At 33.3% G+C, this 14,374-nt stretch overlaps 1 long non-coding RNA gene across 2 annotated transcripts in view; it reads right to left on the bottom strand.

The window, feature by feature from the left end:
- The window catches only part of LOC141381189 (uncharacterized), a 54,144-nt gene that overhangs the window by 31,917 nt on the left and 7,853 nt on the right, over nucleotides 1-14,374 (bottom strand). The window contains exon 3 of one of the 2 annotated variants that reach the window (XR_015480761.1): nucleotides 20-961. The exons of the other annotated variant lie outside the window; for it this stretch is intronic. This is a non-coding gene — a long non-coding RNA (uncharacterized LOC141381189). Of the gene's footprint in view, nucleotides 1-19; nucleotides 962-14,374 lie in introns of those variants that run through there. 2 annotated transcript variants of the gene reach the window in all.

Below are 14,374 nucleotides of genomic sequence, written 5' to 3'. Positions count from 1 at the left end.
CATGGCATTTTGCAATCTAGGACATGATATCGATATCATGATTTTCTTATCTTTTATTTTAGATCCTTTAGGTCATACTTTAAATGATGTAATTTAGCGCTCAAGAAATCTTTATTTCTATCAATATTTACATACTAACTGGCCACTTTAATAGGTACACCTTTGTTATACACAGGGTTGGACCCCCTTTCGCCTTCTGAACTGCCTTATTTCTTAAATAAAGTGGCATAGATTCAACAAGCTACTGGAAATATTCCTGAGAGATTTTGGTCCATATTGCAGTTACGGTGTGTTATCCTGAAGGAAGTAGCCATCAATAGATGGGGACACTGTGGTCATAATGGGATGGACATGGTCAGCAACAATACTTGGGTAGGCTCTGGTGTTGACACGATGCTCAATTGGTACTAATGGGCCCAAAGTGTGCCAAGAAAATATCCCCCACACCATTACACACCAGTCTAAACCGTTGATGCAAGGCAGGATGGATACATCCATGTTGTTGAGGCCAAATTCTGACCCTACTGTACCATCTAAATGTCGCAGCAGAGATCGAGACTCCTCAGACCAGGCAGTTTTCCAGACTTCTATGATCCAATTTTGATGAACCTGTGCAAATTTTAGCTTCAGTTTCCTGTCCTTGGCTGACAGGAGTGGCACCCGGTGTGGTCCTCTGCTTCTTTAGCCCATCCACCTTAAGGTTGGACGTGTTGATTGTTTAGAGAGGCTCTTTTGCAGACCTCGGTTGTAACGAGTGGTTGATTGAGTTACTGTTGCCTTTCTATCAGCTTGAACCAGTCTGGCCATTCTCCTCTGACCTCTGGAGTCAACAAGGCATTTGCGGACTCTTCTCTATAAACCCGAGATGGTTGAAAACCCCAGTAGATCAGCAGTTTCTGAAATACTCAGACCAGCCTGTCTGGCACCAACAACCTCGCCACGTTTAAAGTCACAGGCATACCTAAAAATAAAGTGGCCGGTGAGTGTATTTATGCTTGAATTATTGAATCATTAACGTGTCTTAATTCCCTGTTCAAATGTTAAGCCTACATTACTGTGGAAGTTTTACTTAACCTTTTTCATGTGCTCTTATTTATGACTTCTGCCTGGTGCATAGCATACTGCTCTCCCTTCTGATAATTGAGCATAAGATCTTAAAAGATGTGAAATGTGATCCCTATTAGTCGCTTTTGTAAACAACATTGCGATTTTTCCGCGTGTCCGCCAGTGGTTTTGTGTTAAATTGTGACTTTGCCAAAAGAGAAGCGTCTCCTTCTGCCGCACTGATGCTGCCAAGAGCTTCTGCCGCTTCGCTCTTTATAGCAGCGCCTCAAAATTACACCCAAAACCTGCTGCGGCGCTCATTTCAGCACTCTTTTAGCTTATTTTGGCATTTTGCTGTGGATTTACTGTCTTTAACAAGGCATTGGCCTGTTCGCAACTGATAGTTAGAGAAACACAAAATAAAACTTTTGTTTTCCACAGGCAGTAACGCAGTGTGCAGATTCCACAGTTCTAGACTGCTTATGTTTACCGCTAAATATGCATAACAAATCTTATATGTACGTGAGAGACTTAATTATAGATCACTTCAGCAGTACAACGTGATATAGAGCAATAGGCGGGAAAATTAGGTCAGGCTTAGCAGTGGTGTCGCTGTCAGTACTTCAAAATATCCACTTGGGGGAACTAATGCATTCATTCTCCACTGCTGCTCTGACATGCTTTGCCTCACAGCAGACTTAGATCTAAGCAGAGGCACTGCACTAGCTGAAAGGAGAACTTTTCTTTACTAATATTCCACCTTTGGAAAAAGACGAAAAATTTACGTTAGAGAATTATTGAAAGTAGGAGTTAAAATGCATACATGCACAATGATCTTTACAAAGTATTTTCCAGGCACCATACATGAAATATTTGCAATAAATCTGAAATGTCAGAATTACTTAAAAACGGATACACAAAAATGGCAAATGTATAACATTATCTTGGTAACTAGCCTGACTGAACAAAAGCTAAAGGAATAGATTCAAACATTTAGCTGAAAATATATTGGTCAAGATAAGAGTTTTATTTCAAGCATAAAAGCAATAAACATCTAATACTTTATTTATTTTAATGCTAGAGGATCTTGCTTAACTAGATTCTGTTCGTCTTAATTCAAAATTGACTAATGCAATATTTACAAAATCCACTTATTAAAATACCAGTTCGACAAGGAAATAAATATTGATTTAAAATAAAACTCTTGGGTGGAAAAAAAACATCTTAACTCGTAAGCCGGTTGGATGGTTTTAGCCTATGTACCAGTCTGGTTTTAGAGGGGGTTTGGCTATTTCAGCCTGGTCTAAACTAGTCAGGCTGAGAGACCAGCTGGAATAACCAGCTTGGTTTAAGCTGGACTTAGCTGGTTTTGGCTTGTCTTCTAGGTTGGCCAAGCAGGTTTTTGCTGGTCATCTCCCAGTTTGCCATCTCCCAAAACCCAAATTGAGTAAGTTTAATTTTTACACAACTATTATTTATTATGCTAAATGATAAATCTGCACGCGTAGAAATCCACAGACTTTTAGCCCATCGTTAAGTCTATGTATTTTACTTGTGTAAATGTTTGTACAATTATATTTATTCAGTTTTTAATTTATTTTACTAATATTTCTGTAATTTGAGACAATAATTTATTATAATTAATTGTTGATTTCATATATTATGTTGTTAGCGATACTCCTAAAAATCATTCTGCATAGATTTTTTATTTATTTTCTATCTTATTTATTATATATTCTCAGCAGAAATAGCAAAAAATATCTGCAGATTCTGTCTGGCCCTACGCTGTTAAACCCAAAAAGTTAAGAACTCAAACTGTTTGAGGAAACTCATCGCAACAAACCATTTAAGTTCAAACACTAATCCTAACGAGTACTGTGAACTTAATATTTGCGTAAATGAAGTAATTTGAGCACAGTAAAACACGATAAATGAAAAGAACTCTAACCAAATGAATACTGTAAAACTCATTTAAAACCATTTAAGTAAAAAAACAATCTATATGAGTACTGTGAACTTTCTCCATTTAAGTTGAAGTAATGAGGTATTTAATTAACTCATTACCTTCATCACTGAGTTCAAAACCTTTCAAATGAGTAGAATTAACTTTCAGTCAATTTTGAGTTTACTACACTTATTTGATCAAGTTGACTGTTGGGTTTTACAGTGAAATGATGGCATTATTTAATTAGGTATTTTACAAACGATGTGTGAAACAATAAAGTAGACTTATGTGTTTTATGTATATTAAATCACTTGAGCTGCATCTTTGCAGTTGCGTGCATCCTCTTGACAACACCCTACCAAAACACTCTTGCATAATCATAATGTAATTATTATGCACAGGATCAGTGAAACTGCTGTCTCACTGACCTATTATACAAGTATTCAGTCAGCATTCAGTCTTTTGTGATGCATCCTGGCTAAAGCATACCTGTGCCATTGTTTACCGGTTCATATTACAAAACATTTAAACTAGTGAAATCATGATACAGCTGAAAGGGGAAAGCAGGACAGTTTTGTGTTACCAGATTTCATAGCTTAATCACAAAAGCATGTCAACAGAGAGAGGCCTGTTCACGAGAAGAATAATAACTATGTTAGTAAATGTTGTATGAGCAATTCCATGCAAATGTCAACCTTGCCATAAAAAAAAATTCACCAAAATACGGATAAAGTTTATTGTAAGCAAGTATTTTACAGTACTTTAGAAATACTCAAAAATGTCTTGTAAATGTTTTTAAACTATTTGATTTGATTTACCAAAGTCACAACTGGCAATGTCATATCTGTCACATCCATATCAAAGCTTTTTTTCTCATAAATGCAAACATGTTAAATAAAATAAAATAAAATCAATCATTTTTGTTTTATAGTGGGCCAACTCTTATCCTTTTAATTAGCATAATTTATTTTGGGTTGTGCAGTTTAATTCACAGAATTTCTACAAAGCATGTTACTGTAAACTCGCTCACTTTATTGGTCACATCCATAACGCATGTTTATTTTCCTCATTTAAAGAATACAAGTTTACAGATTCATGTTTTACTCTACAGATTTTTAAGATTTTGAGTTTTAACTGCAAATGTCACATCCATAACGCTGGAAATGCTCGTATCATAAATGTGCACTAGATCTATCGTAACAGTAAGCTTTCATTTCTTTGTTGTTGTTACAGTTGCATGGAACCTTAGAGCTTTTTAACATTTGAAATTTGGAAATTAACTATACATCGAATACAAAAAGCTTTCCATTGATGTTTACTTTAGGATATGACAGTATTTGGTTAACATACAACTAGGCTATTTAAAAGTCTGAAATCTGATTGTTAAAAAACTACAAATATTGAGAAAATCACTATGAAATCGTCCAAATAGCCATGCAAAAAAAAGTTTTGTTTTATTTTGAGAATATTTACAATTTGCAAAAAATGACTTTCCTGAACATGACCTTTACTTAATATTCTGTTTTTTTAAATTTCATAAAAATAAAAAAAACAACCACATAATGTATTTTTTAGCTGTTGTTAAAACTGTACTACATAAGACTGCAATTGTGGTCCAGGGTCACATATATGCAGTGATTTATCTGTGAAATAGCTTCATCAGAATCAGAAAGAGCATTTATTGCCAGGTTTGTTGACGCGTACAAAGAGTTTGTTTTAGTGACAGAGCTTCTACAATACAGTGTAACAGAATGACAGAGACAGGACAAAAATAAAGAATAAATATATTTTAAAAATAGAAGTAAATAAAGCTAAGCCGAACTATAGTGATTTGGGAGCCCTTAGCAATTCCAATTCCATGGGGCTCAAAAGTTCTAAAATGCACCTTTTGTACTTAAATGTATTTTTAATTGATTTGTTTAGCTGTTTTATTATTATTTTATTTAGCTGATTTGTTTTATTAAAACTGATTCACAACTAAAAATGATGTAAACAATTTTGTTTTTAAAACTATATATATATATATATATATATATATATATATATATATATATATATATATATATATATATATAATATTTACATTTTTTTATTTATTTATTTATTTTAATTGTTTTTTGAGGGGGTGCTGTGCCCCGGTAGAGCTGTATGTTTAGCAGTGCGCCTAGTTGGAGCTAAACTATACAGAGCTGCGGCCCTCCAGGAATTCAGTTTGAGACCATTGATTTAGTGGGTCTCTGTCATATTTAAAATGTGCATTCGCGATTTCAGGAGGCATGGCTTTAGACTCCAGGGGGGAGACAGTGTTTGAAATATATTATGCTAACTGATTAGCATTTAGGCAAGTTACTACACCTTTAATTTTCAGCATAAAAAAGTTTTTCAGTCCTCTCCTTCAGTTTATTTAATCATCTGCACCCTTTCACTGACAGCGACCCACATGCTTAAAGCAAACTTTCTTCCCCATGTGACCTCATCTCTTCTCATCAGTTATGTATGGAATCTCTTTCATTCAGTCTCTCTGGATCAGCGTTGACTTGTACAGGCTATAGGCAGACGTGATGGAAGTCAGGTTCAGAAGGTTCCCGTTTCAATTTTATGGGCTAGAAATATTTCCAGTGTGACTGATGCAGTGTTTATAAACACGCTCAACACTGCTTTCCCACTGTGCATGAAGGAGGCTGATCACAAGGTTGAATTTGTTTGTACGCTGCATCCGAGTTCACTGAAACGTGGCCTGATTTACTGCTTCAGGCTGCAGATGACCTGCACAGACCTGACACACGTCACAGATTCCTTCACAATTACAAGCATTAAATGCATTCAAAGATGTTGTGGAAATGGTACATAGGGCCATGTTTGTTTTTGTTATGGTTTTAATGATTTGTGCATCTACTGAATAATGCTTTTTTATGACTATGACCTTCACTTATCATAGTTATACAAAAATAAAAAAATATAATTTATTTAAATAAAAAGCCTCAAAATTAAAATTACGAACTGTTAGTTTTTAACTTAGTATGATCACAGTACAGGTCGAAATAAGTTTTATATATAATTATTTATGCTGAATGATGATAGAAAATGATTTCACCCATAATTTCACATTGTATATTCATGAACACTTGAAACACTTACAAATGAAATCTCATTCATTTAATCTAGTCTGATTGTGTAAATGAAATCATTTATCGTTTTAAATATTGTTTGATGTGGACACAATTGTGTTGTCTTTTATATACAGTTAAAGTCAGAATTATTAGGCCCCCTGAATTATTAGCCCTCTAGTTTTTTTCCCCAATTTCTGTTTAACAGAGAAGATTTTTTTCAACCCATTTTCAAATATAATAGTTTTAATAACTCATCTCTGATAACTGATTTATTTTATCTTTGCCATGATGACAGTAAATAATATTTTACTAGATATTTTTTAAAACACTTCTATACAGCTCAACGTGACATTTAAAGGTTAATTAGGTTCACTAGGCAGGTTAGGGTAATTAGGCAAGTTATTGTATAATGATGGTTTGTTCTGTAGACTATATAAAAAATATATAAAGCTTAAAGGGGCTAATAATATTGTCCCTAAAATGGCTTTTAAAAAAAATAAAAACTTATTTTATTCTAGTCGAAACAAAACAAATTAGACTTTCTCCAGAAGAAAAAATATTATCAGACATACTGTGAAAATGTTCTTGCTATTTTAAACATAATTTAGGAAATATTTAAAAAAGAAAAAGATTAAAAGGCAAAAATACTGACTTCAACTGTATAAAATACTTATTTATTTATTTGTTTATTTATTCATATATTTCCATTTCTATTTTAAAATGAAGTGAATTAAATGAACTTTTAAGTGATTACAAAGGTATTGTGTGAAAACTGGAGAAGAAAATGTTTTATTTTGCACATAGGAAAATGTATTTTTGTAACATTTTTGTGAAAAGTGTTGTAAATGTTCAGCAAAAAAATAGATCTTTTGATTTATGTTAAAGTATTTTTAGTCTTTGTTGTGAATGAAGAAGGTCCATTTAAAGGTTTTATGTTTCTGAAAATAAATTGACTCGTTTTGGATAAAGAAAAATGGCTTTAAATAGCTTTTGAAGGACCACATTTGACACTGTTAAGGTATAAAGTGTCTTGTCACTGTAGTGGTACCTTCATGGATCAGGTTTGTACCTTTGATGAAGGTACAATATTGTATATGCAGGTTTTGAAAACCAAAGGCACATTTTGGTTTTCCATAGTACAAATCATGTCCTAAAGGTACAAACTGCAATGGTACAAATTTGTTTCTTTGTCTTAATGTACAATTCTGTTCCATAAAAAGGTACTGCCCCAAAGACAAGGGTATGTACCTTCTTTAGTTCAACATTGTACCGTTTTATGAGAGTGTACATACAATAAAAAAGCAGTTATTTAAAATTTGTATAAATATTTAACAATTTAACATTTTTACATGTAACAAATGCCGCCTTGATGAACAGAATCGTTTTATTAGATAAAAAAACATGAAAAATAAAAAACCTGACCCCAAACTTTTGACCAGTAAAATTCTTCATTTATCTCAGTCTGTTAGATGTAAGAAAACACTAAATGAGTAAGAATTGTCATTTCAGCCCTGACTTTTTCTTTAAGAATCCTTGAAGCAAAAAAAAAAAAAAAAAAAAAAAAAACTGACCCAAAACTCTACCTCAACTTTAGGATTTCAAAGATCCCCCCACCCCCCCAAAAAAAATCTCTTTTTAAGTTAAATGCCCTAAATCTGACACATTTTAAACGTGTGAAGTCTGCACAATTAGTGAGCCTTCTTTAAGCGCTTTTGTCACTGATGCATTTTCAATGGCTTAAGTCGGCAGCCTCTGCATATTTAACGCTGTCTCCTCTCCCAACCATTGTTTTGTATTAGAAACGCACATCTTCCCCCTCGGCTTTTTGGAGGGACAGTAACCAAACAAAGCCCCCCGTCTCTCAGAGTGATGTCATTTTGGCTTCCCATCCCCCTTTTATGGGCCAGGAGCATGTGTTTATGTGGGTGTCATTACATTTTTGCATGATTCATGGGAGCTGTTTTGGGAGCATCCATGCATTGAGACAAATGATGCGTGTGTATAATGAGTGTGTGTGTGTGTGTGTGTGATGCTCAAGTACAGACGCTTGTGCATACAAACTCATCAGAAGTGACTCAGGCGCCCGAGACCCATATTCATTGTCATTTCTTTTGATTGATTTTCTCTCTTTTCTTTTTCCTCACTTTCTATATTCTTGATGTATTTTTTCTCACATCCTCTTCACAGCTGAGGTGTGATTTCACAGGCAAGGAAATTGCTTTAACCTGCATGTATCCCTAGGTGAAAGCGAGAGAGAACGTCTAATGTGGCGTTGTTGTGTAAGATAGGAGACTCACTCATTCTGTCTTTAGCTTCTTTCTTTTATAATGAGGCCTACATTGCAAACGAGCTTCTTTTTGTATTTAATGTAGGTTCAATAAAGGAGCACTTCACATAAAAATAAAAGCATTGTCATTATTGAAATGAATAAGAAGCTTATTTAAAACCAGTTTCACTAAAAAATCAAATAAAGTCATAAATAGCCTTCTCACTGTGTGACGTTCATAACCCATTGATATGAATGAATATACTCTAAAAGCATTCCTCTTTAGTGCAAATGTATCTCCCAACATATTGTTCATTTTTTATTCTAGCAACTCCAAAAAAGGCCCTTTGGTGAGTTAAAGTTTTTTTTTTTTTGATAGGATTTAGTGAATTCTTTAAAAGGTTGTATGTAGTCCCTAATGAAAATGGGTTATAATTTGACTATAAATAATAATTTGAAAAGTTTGCAGTTAAAATTACACCAGTGAACCATGGTTTAGCTACACTAACAATATATATTTAACCATGTTTTTTTTTGTAGTAAAGCTGTGGTTATACGAATGATAATCATTCTACCAAGAAAAACATGGTTACTACACATTTACTGTAATAAAACCATGTTTAGTTTTTGTTTAAAGTGTTTTTGGACGTTGGACATTGACCGTCTACCCGATTTTCATTTCCAAACAAAATGACGTTGGGGTACAACTTCAATCTGACATCATGTTGACTATTTCAGTCTTCATACAGTAAACCTCCATTATTTTTTCTTCAGTGACATGCATCTAAACGGTCTCTGGGTCAATAAGTGTGACGGTTTCGGACATCTGGGACAATTTTAATGGTTGCAAAGAGTTTGCTGAAATTATAAATTGCTCTTGTCTTGAGGTAGTTCATTATGATGCAATTTACCTGCTGTGCAATTTGATTGGACAGGAATTAGAGGACAGATTTTTCTTATCCCCATAGACGAGAAAAAATAAAGTTGTGACAGCAGGGCGAAGGAAAGTAGTGGAGTAAAAGTATTAATGCTGCAATAAAAATGTACTCAAGGGAAAGTAAAAGTACACATTTTTAAAACTGCTTAGTAAATTCCTGAGGAAAAACTACTCAATTACAGTATTACAAACCATGAATGTGGTTTAAAAAGTAATAAAAGAGTAGAATAGAAGAGTAAATAGGCAAAAAAAAACTACTCTACTCTTTTCCTAGGCTTAAAACAACAAGAAATTGCTTCAATGTTTATATATATATATATATATATATATATATATATATATATATATATATATATATATATATGTATATGTGTGTGTGTGTGTGTGTGTATGTATATATATATATATATATATATATATATATATATATATATGTGTGTGTGTATATATATATATGTGTGTATATATATATATGTATATATTTGTTTTCTCTGGCATTTTAAAATAATTTTTGTTATTGTATCATAATCATATTATTTCTGTTGTTCTGTTCTTTACAACACGCACAGTTTGCAAGTAATTTGGCATGAATTAAGAAAAGCTTTCAAAGAAAAGAAAAAAAACACCTTGCCTCCAGTCTGGATCTCTTCTGAGATGGTGTTGTGGAAAACCCATCCAGCATGGCCAAGTCTGATTCTCAATTGAATCGATACTTTCATTGTTTTTGGAGCATGACAAGTCAGATTTTTGAGCAAATGACTTTTTCGAGAGCTGAAACCAAACACAAACTGCACAAATGTGCTTAGCATGTTGCTTTTGGTCATCCAACAATAGTTTTGAAGATCCCTTTTTACCTGTTACAGTTTTGGAGAGATGCCATTTTGTCTTGCCAACCATAATTTAAACTAGTAGAAGAAAAATTGTTTGGAGACATAGATCATCAGTGTTGCATTTATTAATGTGCTTCAAGGAAGGTTTAGTTTCTATTTGCTTGCAATAAGAGCACAGCTAGCATGTAGACCCAAGCAGTTGGATTACAGTGGTCTGCAAACATGTGACAAACGTTCCAGTTCGTGTTGGTTATCCTTTCTCTACGGATTTGGTACGTTTGGGATCAATGTTCTTTGTTTATATTTATTCAGATGGCCAAGTTAGTATCGTGAGCAGTACTCTTTCAGTTTTTAAAGACATGCCTTAGTTAATATGATTTAGTTACTAAGTTTACAGTAATGTCACTACAATCTTATGGAGTGAAAATCCTCCATTTCCACACAGCTCTCAGATCTGCTGTAAATGCTGGTCTCCATATCACTCTCCATTTCTCTGTGTTTGTGTTGCCGGTGTTTAAATCAGCTGTAGTGCACGTAATGAAGCTCCCCTTTTCATGCAAACCCTTCCCTCTTTCGCCACTCGCACTCCCACATAAACAACGCTGCACTCACCCACTTTCCTGACATTTTTCAAACTAGAGGTGTGAAAACATCCTGCTGAGATTATTACACAATATTTGAGATTTTCGAGGGGACAATGTAATTGTTTTATGTTCAATCCACTTAAATTTAAGTTAACTTAATCCATTTGTGTCTGGACAGCATGAATGATTGGTGTGGAACTCTGCATTTGTTTTTACAATACGTAAACAGTATTTTTGTTGTTGTTAGGATTTAGGCCTATACTTTGGTCCCAGACTGAAGTTCTCTCTTCTAAATTTCATTAAAAGAGAGTCTAGACTCTAGAAGTGCACATTAAGAAATCCTGCATAATCTAGCGTAATCTAATGACACTTCCCAAATGAAGCCAAGCTAAATGATGCCATAAGCCTGAGGATCACAGTGAAACATAATCCCATGAAAGGGTGTTTTTGAAAATGGATTCAGGGTCACATTACCATCTTAATCTGCGAGGCTGACTGGAAGGAGCGCATCTTTGCTGGGGTGAGACAAACGTCTTTCCTTCTTATGAAGTGTTTGGGGTCTCTGTGATTAGATGAAGGGGGCTTTTTGTTTATCATAGTGCTTGGAAGTGGGTCTGTTTAATGAGTTAAATATAATCTCCTTACGGCACAAATAGTCCACACACACACACACACACACACACACACACACACTGAATCTAACCTCTAGAGGCCTAAAACACTTATTTTGGCTCCTGTTTGTAAACGTGTGTGTATAAAAGAGCAAGTGTGTTTCCACAAGAGGCTTCAGTCTGCTTTTGAAGGGGTTCCCAGTTTAGTAACGTGTGTGTGTGTGTGTGTGTGTGTGTGTGTGTGTGTGTGTGTGTATGTGTGTGTGTGTGTGTGTGTGTGTGTGAGTGTGTGTGTGTGAGTGTGTGTGTGTGTGTGTGAGTGTGTGTGTGTGTGTGTGTGTTTTGGACATGATGGATCTATTGTTTATTGTGAATATAATAGGCTGAGTGTCTCAGTTTTCTGACTAAGGACATTGATGTTTTGTTGCGTTTATCTGTCTGTACAATGCATTACAATCCTTTTCACCAAGCAGAATGACAACAGTGAGCGTGTGCACTTGCGTGTTTGCGTTGTGTATGATAATGCATGGCATAAGGATGGCGTTGTGACAGCGTGGAGGGTTGGGGGATGAATTTAATGAGTCATCGCAGATGTGAGCTCTGTTCTTCACTGCAGGGCAAGTGCGTTAGGCTCTTGAGGTCATCCATCATCTCTGTATGTGTAAGTGGTTGTGTGTGTGTGTGTGTGTGGGTGGGTGTTTTTATGCACCCGCAAGGACTGGTGGGCTTCACTGCCAGGCAAATGTATATTAGAGAGTGATGTTCATTACAAAGACAAATATACTTATGCAATTACCATGGTAATGACTTCTTTTGCTTTAATGGAAATGCTGATCAGTTTTGGTTGGCTTTCTGAGAGGCAACTAATACAAATGAACAGATACAAAAGGTTTTATGAGTAGGGATACACAAATAATAATATGTTATATATATATTTTTTTATTAAATAAATGCAGCATTGGTAAGCAGAAGCTTATTTTAAAACATTAAAAAATGGAGTATGTATATATATACATACATACATACATACATACATATATATATATATATATATATATATATATATATATATATATATATATATATATACATACTCCATTTTTTAATGTTTTAAAATAAGCTTCTGCTCACCAATGCTGCATTTATTTAATAAAAAATATAGTGAAAATTGTAAAATTGTGAAAATAACTGTTCAAAAGTACTTTATAATTGGCTTTGTCCATCAATCACTTTTTGTCTATCAATTATCAAGTGTTTCTCTTCTGTGACAAAGATGCACATCGAACTTTTTGCAGTTTTTGGACTTTCTCCGAATATAGCAGGGTTATTGAGCTATACTGCAAACACCCTTGCACTGTTAGCAAGACGATGCGTTCTTTTATTATGAAAACAAAGATTTCCCCCGAGTTTTGACAGCTGGTTGCAAGATGCAATGAGCTTCATCCATTTGGAAAAAATTCAGGTTTACAATAAACAGCAATATTAGGGCTTTTTCTGAAACATGGGACCCATTTAGAATTTTCTTTTCTGAGCATGTCAGGATCTCTACAAACTGTCAATCTAAATCTTGGGGTCTTTCAATTGCAAAGCAAATGTAATTAAGTACATTGTATAATTACCCGAGGATTTTTGTTTGTAATATTTTGGTTATCAAGGTATATGTGCATTCTGTACAGGTATTTAAATTTTATTTTGCTGAATTTGTTTTAAATTTATTTAGTTTTTAAAATGTATTTAAATTATTTTTTTTCTTTTCTGTCTTAGAAGAATGTAATTGCATCATGTTTATAGGGCAGGGGTGGGAATTGTTTAAATTTCTCTTTAAAATCACTTTGTTATTTATGTAAAATTTAATAAACAGTTAAAAGAAAAGCAGTTTATAATTTAGTTTAATTATGTATTCCACCGATATTAAAGATGTATTTTCAGCTTCATTACTCCAGTCTTCAGATTCTCCAGCAATCACTCTAATATAATTATTATTATTACTATTATTATTATTATTATTATTAATGGTAAGAGTAAAAAAATCAATAATAGAGTAATAATTTCATTTGAACTACATACAGCAAGGAAGCAGTTACTTTAAAATTGTAATATATATTTAACAATTTAATAATTTAAGTTTTTACATTCATAAATAAAATCATGAAAAAAATCAAAACTAAACATTAAACATTGTCCATAAAAATCTATATATTTTACATTGTTCTGATGTTTTGTAATATTGCACACATATACTGTGCTGAATGATTAGCTGAAAGATTTTTCCCCCAATTTCTGTTTACCAGAGAAAAGATTTTTTTCAACACATTTCTAAACATGATAGTTTTAATAACTCAGTTCTAATAACTGATTTATTTTATCTTTGCCATGATGACAGTAAATGGTATTTTACTAGATATTTTTTCAAGACACTTCTATACAGCTTAAAGTGACATTTAAAGGCTTAACTAGGTTAATTAGGTTAACTAGGCAGGTTAGGGTAATTAGGCAAGTTATTTTATAATGATGGTTTGTTCTGTAGAATATCGAAAAATTGTAGCTTAAAGGGGCTAATAATTTTGACCTCAAATGGTCTTTAAAAAATTAAAAACTGCTTTTATTCTAACCAAAATAAAAAAATAAGACTTTCTCTAAAATAAAAAATATATCAAACATACTGTGAATTGAGAAATTTCCTTGCTCTGTTAAACATCATTTGGGAAATATTTAAAAAATAAAAAAACTCAAAAGGGGCTAATGATTCTGACTTCAACTGTATATATATTATGAAACTTTATCTGACCTGTACTTATTAAAATATAGAAAAAAAGTTATGTTATCTCATATTCTGTATTTAAAATGATTAAGAACTTGTTGACAAAAGGGTCAAACTTAGTGGTTTAGAGAATAGTGTCAAACTAAATACATTTTACTATCTATTTAAATGGTGATAAATTAATATTTTGGGGCTTTACTGTGAGTCTTTTATTGTGTCATCAATGATTGTTTTTCTAAATAAAATCATTTTAAAGTATAAGCTGTTTACTTAGCTGATTTCTATT

The sequence above is a fragment of the Danio rerio genome, chromosome 3 (assembly GCF_052040795.2).
Source record: "Danio rerio strain M-AB ecotype USA chromosome 3, GRCz13ab, whole genome shotgun sequence".
Lineage (NCBI taxonomy): Eukaryota > Metazoa > Chordata > Actinopteri > Cypriniformes > Danionidae > Danio > Danio rerio.
The sequence above is the reverse complement of the archived record's forward strand: the minus strand, read 5'-3'. Positions and strand labels throughout refer to the sequence as shown.